At 42.7% G+C, this 12,622-nt stretch overlaps 1 pseudogene; it reads right to left on the reverse strand.

The window, feature by feature from the left end:
* Nucleotides 1–8,781: 8,781 nt before the first annotated feature.
* Nucleotides 8,782–11,892, reverse strand: LOC121164496 (annotated as a pseudogene).
* Between the last annotated feature and the right edge of the window lie 730 nt (nucleotides 11,893–12,622).

The raw sequence follows: 12,622 nt of genomic DNA on the forward strand, positions 1-12,622 counted from the left end.
ATGAAGAGGGAGGTAGAGAATAAAGGAAGGGACAGGAATCAAGATGTTTATTTAATGCTTTGTGCTGCAAGAGGCTGCTCCCATTTGTGACCACTTCCAGTTGATCCAAAATTGGAGCTAGCGTTGGAGGTGTAAAGCAAATTCTCAGAAACCAGTAACTATCCTAAGCTGTAGCATCAGCAGTGATGCAAAGGCTATCTTCGGGTTCCTGGAGTGTACAGAGCATCTACATGTAACACCAGTGAGCTCTGAGCCTCCAGCTCCATGGTCGAGGGACAGTATGGTCTTTGGTGCTGATAGAGCCATTCGCCACCCAATAAGTGACCTTAGCATAGGGAGTCAACAAAGATTTCAAAGATACTTTAAAGATACTTTAGCTCAGTCTACCACAGGAGTCCAACTCAACTTTGCCCTGGAAGATGAACAAAGCACTACCCTAATTAGCGTGATGCCCTTCTGCCAGTGAGCACAGGTCACTTTCCTGTAGCATTCTTCCCAACCACTTACACTGCAAGACACTCCATTCTAGGGCCACCCCTAGGATTGGAAGGCCTTGGGCAGCCACTCTCAACAGCACCACCAACTAAGTCCAGATTAAAGGCAGGTGCAATCCTCTACACCCGGTCTGGCACATTTTCTCTAAGACATCAGTCTGTGGGTTTCTTTCTTGTAGTCGATATGAGTGAAATGCAGCAAAAAACTCCCCTTCCTTTCCCTGGTCTGCAGGGTGGATAAGAGGCTCCTTTATAAGCACAAAGGGACTTCAAGCTTCTCCCTGACATGGGAGGAGAGGGGCAATTATCAATACACTGTCAACAAGGAATGGAGAGAAAGTGGGCTTTGCCCTAGACCTTGAGGCTTGACCAGAAGCAGCAGTGGATGGTGTGTCCTAGTGACTAAGTGGAAGAAGGGAGGATAAGAAGTTTGGAGGTGAGTGGAACAAAAGAAGCTGCTTCCATATCTCCCTGGCATCTACTTGCAAAGTGAGTTAGAAAAACGTGTCTCCAGACTGATTTTCATATTGTAAACAACCATAAGGAGGTTGGAAGAAACCATGCTTCCATTCTTGAGTTCATGTCTAGGGCTGGGGCAAGAGGCAAAGCAAGGTGCACCTAGGAGAAGCAGCAACAAACAGCACTGGGGAACATGCTTTTTAACGATGCAGTAAGGAGAGCTCTTCTGTCAAGGCTAGGGCAGAAAGACAGGAGGCAGGGCATTACACAGTAAGAGCTTTTTCTGGATCATTCTGTGCATGCAGCAGATAAAGTAGAGCCAGGAGAGATGTAGGTTTGCATTGTGGGGTGGGATGGTGATGAAGGGAGATTAAGGATTGAACAACTGAGGAAACTCCTAGAGGATAAAGCTATGCATGATGGCAAGACCCTTCCTACTTGATCCAAGGAGAAATCAATGCCATGAATAAATTTGTAAAAGATTCATTTATTTTCATTGGAAGACATATTTACAAAGAAGAGAGACAGATCATCCACTACCTGGTTCTCTCTCTAAATGGCTACAATGGCTTGAGCTGAGTCAATTGAATCCATGAAGCCAGGAGATTCTTCTAGGTTTCCCCCATGGGTGCAGAGTCCCAAAAACTTGGGCCATCCTCTAATCATTTTCCAAGGCCACAAGCATGGACCTAGATTGGGAGTGGAGAAGACGGAACATGAATCAGCCCCCATATAGAATGCCATGCTTGGAAGTGGAGGATTAGCTAAAGGAGCCATTGAGTCAGCCCCTATTTTTAAACCAAGTTCTGAGCATGTTAATGTGGATTTTTCCCCTCTTAATTTTTGAAACTTTCTGATTCCAGATGAACTGAGAGACAAAATATAGAAATGCATGCATGCAACAGTCAGAATAACTCCAGTAGCAATTAAGTAACTTAAAATACATGTGTTAAATTAAAATTTTTTTCTAATTATTTTAAAACTCCCAGTTATTTCTGTATCCAATAAGAATGGTGTATTAATTGTTGCCATAAGAAAGTAAATGTTGGCATTTTTATGCCATTTTAACTGCTTTTAATTGTATAATTCATTGCTACAACTGTATTTATAAAGTTTGGCAGTCATCAGCACGATTTATTTTTAGAACTTTCCAGTGCCCAAGTGGAAATACTATATCCTGAGTGACCATGTCCATGTTGAATTGGATGAGTTTCATTATGTTGCTATGGATTCTTTTGGCTTATGAATTTTACTGATGTGGAAATAGAGAGAGAGATACAGGGACAACTCCATGTACAAGTTCACTTCCCAAAGGCTAGCTGGAGCTGGCTGGAGACTGAAGCGAACCAGGAACAATTCCATGATGTCCACAGGGTGGAAGTAATCGAATTATAAACCTGCCATCTTCTAGGATCTAATTTAGAAGGAAATTGGAATCAAAAGCTGGAGCCAGGAATGTTACTCAGGCACTCAATCGTGGGTGTGGATCTCTTAACTATTAGGCTAATTTAATGTCCATTCTCCTCAAATGTTTTATAGTAGAAAGATACCTTCCTTTAAGCAGTAGAAAAATGTTAACTCCTTTTACTTGAATGAGATCATTTGGTCTCTCAACACTGATGATGTGTAACTTTACCTTTCCATTTTTCTCATAGATTTTTCTCCCCAATTCTGTGAGCGACCTCATTTGGAAAACCCTGACTGGATGTGTATACCCGGCCTATGTGTGAAGTTTGAAGGCCAGTACCTGGCACGAGCTACATGCTTAGAAAACTTTGTTGACTGCAAAAAGGCAAGAAACAGAGGTGAGGGAAAGAGATGAGAGAACAGATACAGAGGGGTGGGCATCTGACCCATCATTGCAGCTGCTGGATGTGATGTGCACACACAACAGATTTCAGAAATTTGGGGTCCTGGCTTCATCCCTGATCCAGGTCCCTGCTAGAATGTAGCCTCGGGGAGGAAACCTGTGATGCCAGCAGTGTTTGTGCCTGTACAATCTCCATGGGAGACCAGATCCAGGTTCCTGGCTTCCAGCATGAGCCTGGGCCAGCATGGCCATGGCAGACATTTGGGACTGAACCTGAGAATCATACTTCTCAGTTTCTCAACTGAGTATAGTAAAATAAAGAAAAAAGCTATAGATGGTGACCCAAAATGGGATAATTCTGGTTCTGAGAAAGCAACTGTATATCCCTCAGTTTGCATGGATTCCAACTCCTACTTAATCTTTTAACTAATATTGGGATCAGGAAAATGTAAGCAACAATGTGTGTGGCTGTTAGCACTGTATCTGATACGGTTTAGGATGTCCAGGATTCATTTTTCAGAGTATTTTGTCCTTCAAACAATTTTGTTGTCAAACTGTTTTTTAGTTCATTTTCACAAACTTTCCTGTTTCAATATTTCAATTAAAATATACTTACTGGATTATTTGGTATGCCAACTTTCAGTTGTTTGAGTGTTCTCAAACAACAAAGCAATAGCACTTCCAGGATTATATCCAAAACACCTGTTACAGGAGAAATCAACATGGAACCCTATGTTCATAGCAGCACAATCGATAATTGCAAAACCCTGGAAGCAACTGACTTGCCCATCAGCATAAGACTGGATAAGAAAGCTCTGGTTCATCTACTCCATGGAATACTAATCAGCTATTTAAAAACACAAAATGCAGATCTTTGTGACCAAATGAGCCCTTGTGGAAACCATTATATTAAGGGAAATGAGCCAATTCAAAAAGGTTAGATACTACATTTTTGCCTTAATTTAAGATGAAATGATATCAATCCGAAAAATAGTACCTGTAAATTGTAATATTATTTCAACTTCAAACAGCCTGTATCACATACAAAAAGATATTGTGATGTAAGCAGTGAACCAATAGTCAATGTATGTCCTACTGCTAATTTTCTACATCAAAGAATTGTAAAACCTAATACACTTTTAAGACCTTATGTGTATTCTGTAATGGGACAGGAAGCAGACAAATCTTCCACCTCCTCACAATGTGTGAGGAAGATGCTAAATTTAACCTATTAAGAATATAACAAGGAACTTACAGATAACAGACTTGAACCAGCTTTACACAGTAGCTAAATGAAAAAGACATACAGGAGGAATCAAGAGCGATCCTGACAACCTTTTTTACAGAAGATCATATGCACAGAGCCAGGGGATGGGGGGACCCCAGAGTGGAGCAAGACATGAGAAGGCTTGTATCCCAACCCTGGGGAATCCTGGATCCTCACCAAGGACTATTAGGATGGGCACCAAGGGCTATATCCCAACTGCCAAAAGACCACAAGGTACTGGACTGTCCTTGTAGGCTAAGAACTCTGAGGTCATCCACTCCCTTTCAGATCTCCCACATGGGATGGAAGAAGCCCACATCCTTCCTCACAGGATCTAATGTCATTGGAACAACACCCAGGAGCCCTGAGTAGACCTCAGAAACAGAAGAACAGTAACTTCCTTCAGGACTTGGGAGTGGAGCTTTCTCTGGTCCTTACTTAGTTACAACGTTGGATCCACGCCCTCTCTTGCAATGACCTCAGGGTCGCTCCGGAGCCCCCACCCCCCAAAATTAGATTAGATAGATAGACACCAATAAGGAAAGCTTAGAACCAGACAGGAAAGTGTCAACTTGGACTCACATATACCTTTCTAGGTAGGACACAAAGATCAGTTACTCCTCACTAAGGTATGGAATGGAAGATTTCTCTGCACACCCCTCCTAAAACTGTTCTGTGCCTCAACTCTTGACATATGCCTTGTTAGAGTGATAAGCCAGTTTGGCCTAGCCTAAAATTTGCCAAGTAAAAAAAAAATAATGCTTCAATACTATAAACTGCTAAATATAAAAACTAAAACAGACACGATACAGGTAAATAGTACCCTATAACCATTTTAAGGTGTATAGCAGCCGGTTGTGTATAAACTAAAACTGAAATGTCAAGGAAGTAGTCACAGGATGTGGATGAGAACTTGCATTTTCTAACATGTTGGTCACTCAATACCATGCCAACTAACTCCATAGTGTTGTCAATTGTTGTGGATGGTTTGTTGTGGCTTTTCATTGGATGGGATGATATTCTGCCAGTTCTGTTTTTAGACCAGAGATGGTCTCCCCAAGAAACTGTTGAATTTATCTGGACAATGAAATGGTACACTTTACACATGGTGCATGCTTGCAATGAAGGAATCATGACTGGAATTGAAGTGTAATACTGCAACAAGGTGGAAGAACCCACCATGAGTGGAGGGCATGCGGAGGGGTTGGGGGAATCCAAGAGCCTATGAAATTGTGTCATAAAATGAAATTAATTTTTAAAAAATTAAATAAAATGTATAATTAGAATTCATGATCAACTTGAGGTGACCCTGTGATACTATGTATTATGCTTTATGATTATTATTGTATTATTCTTTTGTGATTCTAGCCAAAAGAAAAGGGTACAGTGCATTCTATGTAGCTGGAGAACTGTGTAACATAGCTGGAAAGAGAACAGACTGATTGAGACGACACTGTATGCCTCATGTCTTGGCTCTGTTGCCTGCTTACTAGCACATTCAAAATGTGGGGGCTCAAGAAGTATAAGACTCTTGAGATGGTGTGATGGAACAAATAGCTTTAAATTGCTCACTCTTGATTGTACTAATACTTATGTTTACACATGAACACAAGATCTTGCAATGATGACTCATACATCCCATAAGTAAGTCTCTAGGGAAGGCTCCTGGATGCACTGCTCTCGAGTTGTTCTCAGTGAATAAATTTATTCTGTTGCTCAAAATCTTCAAGCTGACTTTGGCCAAGAAAATCTGTGCTCAATTATTTTTTTTTCTGGAAAATCTTAAATACACACTTGCATTGTCCTGCCCTTTGTCATAAAATTTTCTGATCAAATCCAGTGAAATTCTGTGTTTTCTTGGTGGTATTTAGGAGTAAGGTGATCCTTTGTCTAAGTCCCTGACGAGTCTTTCCTTGAAGACAAATAACACTTTTCTGAATAATGACCATTTGCAGTTGATATTTCATGGTTGTATCACATGTCTTTGTGCATATAGTCTAAAATAGAACGGAAAAAGAGCAGCTGAGGTGTAAATCAGTGCCCTCATAGGATCCCAGTTCATGGGAGACTACAGTGCTGGGGCTTTCCTTAGTGTTTTAAGAAATGTTCCTGGGCCCAGCACAGAAGCCTAGAAACTGAAATCCTCACTTTATGAGGACTGGGATCCCACATGGGCACCATTTCTAATCTCGGCAGCCCTGCTTCCCATCCAGCTCCCTGCTTGTGGCCTGGGAAAGCAGTCAAGGACAGCCCAAAGCCTTAGGACCCTGCACCTGTGTGGGAGATCCAGAAGAGCCTCAGGATTCCTGGCTTTGAGTCATTGCAGCTCCAGAAATTGCGACTGCTTGGGGAGTGAATTGAGTGATAGAAGGTCTTCCTCTCTCTCTCTCTCCTGCTGTCTGTATATCTATCTTACAATAAAAACAAGTGAATCTTTTTAAAAATAATACATGTTCTTCTTGCACAAAAAATTATATATTCTTTGTCTAGCTTCTATAAATTTCACTTTATCAGATTGAAATTTTTTTTTTATTTTAGAGTTTTCTTTCTGTAATCCTCTTCATGTATTATACCACTCTGTGTGCACTTTAGTGTTTCACTGAGCCTTCGTTTCTGAAATGAATTGTTTTCTTTTTCTCTGATCTAATCACCTGTTTCCAATCTGTCGCAATTATAACTTTTACAGCATTATCACTATGCCTTAGTATTTTAGCTTATTATGAAGTATTTGCTTCAATTCTGATCTTTTTTTTTTTTAATGTATCTGATGAGCATGCATGCCTCCAGGGACATTATTTATCTCTTTACACATTTATTTGTTCTGCTTATAATTTTTATTTACCCAGCTTTTGGTACTAGCAGTTTTCAGTGAATTCTTTATATTTACATTTTATAGATGTGTATATACCTAAAAGAGCTGCTAGACTAAAAATGTCATCGCAAACCTTTCACCTAGAAGCTCCTTGAGCATTTGATTGCACTACCAATCACCATGAACAAGGCCTTCATACAATGAGTTAACTTCTGAGGGTTCCAGCAGTTGTCTCTAGGCAGGATGACCCATGAAGATAAACACAGGGACACCCTCTGGCCACACTCCTTAAGTCACACTCATTACACTAACAAGGGTCTGGCGCTCTTTGCTTAGAAGCCTGTTCATTCAGTACCAACAGAAATAGCATGCTTATGTGTTATTTCAAACGAAACCGCAATGTTAAATCATACCATTAATCAATCAGGGCCCAGTACAGTAGCCTAGTGGCTAAAGTCCTTGCCTTGCAAATGTTGGATCACATATGGGTGCCTGTTCTACTCCCAGCTACTCCACTTCCTTTCCAGCTCCCTGCTCCTGGACTGGGAACTCAGTAGAAAGCAGGATACTGGGATCCTGCACCCATCTAGAAGATCTGGAAAAAGCTCCTGGCTACTGGGTTCCAAATGGCTCAGCTCCCAGTATTTTGGCCACAGGGGGAGTGAACTGGTGCATGGCAGAGCATTCTGTCTCTCCTTCTCTCTGTATATCTGCCTTTCCAATAAAAATAAATCAGTCATTAAAGAAAAAATTTCCAAATATCAGGTTAAATGGGTATCACCCCTAATATTACTTAGGTTAAATTAAAAATTTTAAACACAACAAATTTATCAATTTACTAATCAATTTATCAATTTACCAATGATCAATAATACTTTATGTACTATGCCATTCAAGTAGGACCCAAAAATGAGTTCATTTGGGCCTGGCACAATAGGCTAGTTTATAAGGTTCTTGCCTTGTGTGTGTCAGGATCCCATATGAACACCGGTTCATATCCCGGTAGTCCCACTTCCCACCCGGCTCCCTGCTTGTGGCCTGGGAAAGCAGTGGAGGACAGCCCAAAGCCTTAGGATTCTTCATCTGCATGGCAGACCTAGAAGAGGCTCAGGGTTCCTGGCTTCGGATTGACTCATTTCCAGCCATTGTATCCACTTTGGGAGTGAATCAGTGGGTGAAAGATATTCCTCTCTGTTTCTCCTCCACTCTACATATCTGACATTCCAACAAAAATAAAATAAAACTTTTCTTTTACTCTTATTTACATTGATTAAAAAAATATGTATTCATAGTTATGTAAGTCATGGATATAGTATATGTTAAGATTTCAAATTTCAATTGGAATGAAGATAGCAGGGGAATTTTGTCAAAATGTAAAGCCTTATCAAGTAGTGTGCTGCTTAAGAACTCTTGGCATTGGGCCCGGCGAGGTGGCGCAGTGGTTAAGGCCCTTGCCTTGCACGCCCAGGATCCCATATGGGTGCCGGTTCTATCCCCGCAGCCCTGCTTTCCTTCCAGCTCCCTGCCTGTGGCCCGGGAAAGCAGTCGAGGACAGCCCGAAGCTTTGGGACCCTGCACCCATGTGGGAGACCCGGGGAGGCTTCTGGATTCGGACCAGCATAGCATCGGCCGTGGCGCTCACTTGGGGAGTGAATCATCAGACGGAAGATCTTCCTCTCTGTCTCTCCTCTCTGTATATCCTCCTTTCCAATAAAAAAAATAATAAAAATAAATCTTAAAAAAAAAAAGAACTCTTGGAATTGATCACATTTTGCTCTGATCACTGAAATATCTCATTCGTGTTTTTGGAATACTCCCAAAAGCACCTAAAGTGCAAAGAACTTTACTTTCATTACTTATTTAATATTCTTTATATTAAAATGCTGGATGAAGGACTTGTTCAATGAGGGACAAAAAAAAAATGGTAAAATCCTTTGAGTCATGCGAACTTCTTAAGGAAGGTAAAGAATTTACCTTCAAATCCAGACAGGAAACTGTGGAGAAAATATCAGAAGAAACAGCAGTCTCCCACCAATATTCCTTCATTCCCAGTAACCAAGATTTGCCCCAACCTGTAAATGAAGGTAAGGTGACATTTTTGTGACTTACTTTGACTTACTTTACAATCAGAGTTACTCATCCTTTGCCTATGATGCCTTCAAAGGGTTCGAGCTGGAGATAATATCTGCACGGTCTTATTCTTGGGAGAGAAAGCAGTATTTCACAGTCCTGCTGTGACCTCCAAGTGCCATGGTGGTAACTGGGAGGAAGCAAATCTGAATCACTCTTGAAGCTCTTTTTAGAAAGTATTATGACAAGCTGTTCACGCCAAGTTTTGGAGTATAAAGTAGCCATTTCAATTTTTTACTTTGCAAAATGGCTTTTCCTACAACACACTTTTTTCATTAAACTGTTGATAAGTTATTATTCATTTAAGCCTTGGAATTTAAAACCAACAGTTTTCCATCTCCTGATTGTTTCAGATTTCTCTCAGCATTTTCTTGCGTGTTTACTAGATAGGAAGCAAAATTATCCAAACACCTCTTCTGTTCAGTCTTTTAATTTTGAGGATTAGCTTTTCCCAGCAGGACTACAGTTCTTGTCCCCTACGTCAAGATCCTTCATTATAGAAACAAAAATTTGAACCCATTTTTTTTTAGTGCAAATTTGCCTCAGAATATCTGCAATAGGGCAGAACTTGTTTGTTTGTTTGTTTGATGTGATATCTTCTGGCAGCTTCACTATGAACCGAGCCATAGGGCATGATGCACTAGTATAGTGGCTAAAGTCCTCACCTTGCACACCACAGGATCCCATAGAGTGCCAGTTCTAATACCGGCTGTTGCACTTCCCATTCAGCTCTCTGCTTGTCACCTGGGAAAACACTGGAGGTTCCCAAAGCCTTGGGACCCTGCACCGCAGCTCTGGCCATTGTGGATACTCCTGCAGAGTGAACCAGCTAATGGAAGATCCTTCTCTCTCTCTGTGTCAAATCTCCCTTGCAAATAAAAATGCATAAAGCATTTTTAAAAATAAATAACTTACTATATGAATAAAGTGCTTTGTACAAGAGTATCTTCACAGAACCAGAGGATTCCTAACGCGGTCTGAAAAAAAAAAAAAACTGCTGCCTGTCTCTGCTAAATACATCCCACACTCGACAGCCAGACCAAGTGGTAAAGGTTTCATACGCAGTGTAGCAGTGTAAAGACCTAGAGTATCAATCAAGTAAATGCCTGGTGTATGTCTGCAAGACTTAAAGTGAAGAAATAGTTTGGAGAGATGTTCTTCAAAGAATAATTCCAATGTAGCAAAATATTTCAACTTCATGCTGTGAGAAAAAGCCAACTGGCACAACTAATTGGGATGATCTGTAAATGCCATGAAGACATCTGCTTCTTCCAAAGTGACAATGAGACCTGCTGCAATGAAGGACAGCACTGGGACAAAGCCAATGTCAGCTCTGTAACGACTATGCTCCTAAGATACCATGTGAAATGTCACGATATGGACCACCCTTCTCAAAGATGCAGATATGGAAATATACAGGATATACCCAACCTAATTAATTCCAAACTGCCCTCTCCATCAGCAATAAACACACCTTCTCTCTCATTCTCTGAGCTTCACTTACTGAAACTTTCTAACCATTCTTTTTTATTTTTAAAGATTGATTTATTTTTCTTGGAAAGGCAGGTTTACAGAGAGAAGCAGAAACGAAGATCTTCTATCCATTGGTTCACTCCTCAAGTGGTCACAACGGCCAGAGCTGAACTGATTCCAAGCCAGGAGCCACAAGCTTCTTCAGGGTCTCCCATGCAGGTGCAGGGTCCTAAGGCTTTGGGCCATCCAATGCTGCTTTCCCAAGCCGCAACCAGGCAGCTGGATGGGAAGTGGAGCAGCGTGGACACCTACTGAGGCTCATATGGGATCCTGGCACTTGCAAGGTAAGGATTTAGCTAGTAAACCGTTGTGCCTGGCCCTGCACTGTTCTTCTGCTCTTGAAAGGAAGGTCTCATGAAGTTCAGGACTGATATTGAGTTCATTTCCTACAGCTAGACGCCACATTTTCACACAACCACTAGCCGGCAGCCGCTGCCACTACAATCATGGCTCTCTGGTGTGAATGTGTTACTTCCCAGCTGGGCAAATTTCACTCATCCAAATCACCATTGTATTTGCGTAATTGTCCTCCTGTTTTAATTGCTCCTTCATTCTTTCTTTCTTTATATACGTCCTTGTTTCCTCTTTAGCTTCAGCTACCATCTCCTCTCATTCTTGTGGGTGACCTATGGCTTCTCCCACAGATTTGGCAGGAACCAGGGCAGGGTAGAAAGCGCTCTCATGCAAAATTCTCAGGGACGTCTTCACAGATCCTGTCTGTCCATGCTTCAGATTTGTGCTAAATGGTGTTGGAAGTTTCCTGAAGACTCTCTCTGGGAGGACTGGACCAAATAATTTCAACCAGGCCCACAACAGCCAACTGATTTGAGTCCCTCAGTCCGTGTTGGAGAGCAATTTCTGTTCAGAGAAGTTGCTGTTCAGTCTGTCCAGTATGGCTGTCCCCGCGAAGCTCTGCTCTGAGCAAGGTGAGCCGCTGGAGGCAGGTGGTTGTGGGTGCTCTGACAGCTGCTCACCTCCTAAGTGTCCCGGGCATTCAAGCAAACATCAGACAAGCTGAGGTGTACTCAGCCCCCAGGACCCCACCAGTCCTTTCCGCTTGAGACAGCTGAAGGCGCATCCTCCATCAAATGCCATTCCCGGGCTCTCAGCTGCCCCAAGTCCTCCCTGCTGCTGCCGCCACCACTGAACAGGCTGTCCTTTAGCCACTGCTCGCACCCTGTGACTCCTCTGTGTCCATGGTGTCCACACAGCAGCTCTGCAGCAGATGTTGAAGCAGCCTGGCCCAGTCAGATAGGCTGTCCACACTGTCTGAGAGCTGGTCACTAGGGTTCTCCAGGCTGAGGCGATCACATGGGATGCAGCAGCACAGCTCTGGGCTTCTCCTGGTCGTGACAGTCCTGGCCGTGCCGAAATCCCGTGTCCCCATTGGTCATGCCTCCGTGAGCCTGGCTCCTTGATTCAGATCCTGATCCCAGTCCAATCATGGGGCTGCTGAGGGCTGCAGGGCGCAGGCCTGGTCCCCTGGCACTGGGCAGTAGCAGAGCCCCAGGCTCCAGCTGTGTACCAGGCGCTGATAGAGAACGCTATAGAGATGCAGAGGCAGTGTCTCCACTTCCTCTTTCTCAGCCTCCAGGGGGTTTGATGAGCGCTAAAGCCTCTCCCAAAGCTGCCCTGGACCCTTAGCATCTTTTCCTCCTGGCGGTCAGGCCCAAAGGAAGGCATGAAACCTATTTGGAATGACTTCCTCAACAGCCATCCTGGGGTCCAGTTGGCTGCTGCCAAACCAGGCAGCATCCTCTCCATCAGGGAACAGCTGGGCTGTGGGATCCTGGCTGCAGCCACAATGTTTCCAGATACAGCCATTCCACTTGTGGGGTATCTCTTTGTTGGACGAGGGCAGACCACTTTCTTCTTGTAAAGTTTCCACTCGTTATTGTGCTCTCCTCTTCTTTGGAATAAAGAGTCTTATTTCCATCTAAGAAGTGGGTTTAATGCTTGATATTCATCCAACAAGTGGCATAATGTTTCTGCTTTTTTCATTTGAAATGAGGGGAGCCGGGAACATCTCACTCACTATTTTGCTTCCCAAAATGCTCCCAGCATCTGGGGTTGTGTCAGTCAGGAGCAAGTGCTTCCACTGTCTCCTGTTGCTTCTC

This window comes from Ochotona curzoniae, unplaced genomic scaffold (assembly GCF_017591425.1).
Source record: "Ochotona curzoniae isolate NIBS_2020 unplaced genomic scaffold, NIBS_Ocur_1.0 contig_784, whole genome shotgun sequence".
NCBI classification, from domain to species: Eukaryota; Metazoa; Chordata; class Mammalia; order Lagomorpha; family Ochotonidae; genus Ochotona; species Ochotona curzoniae.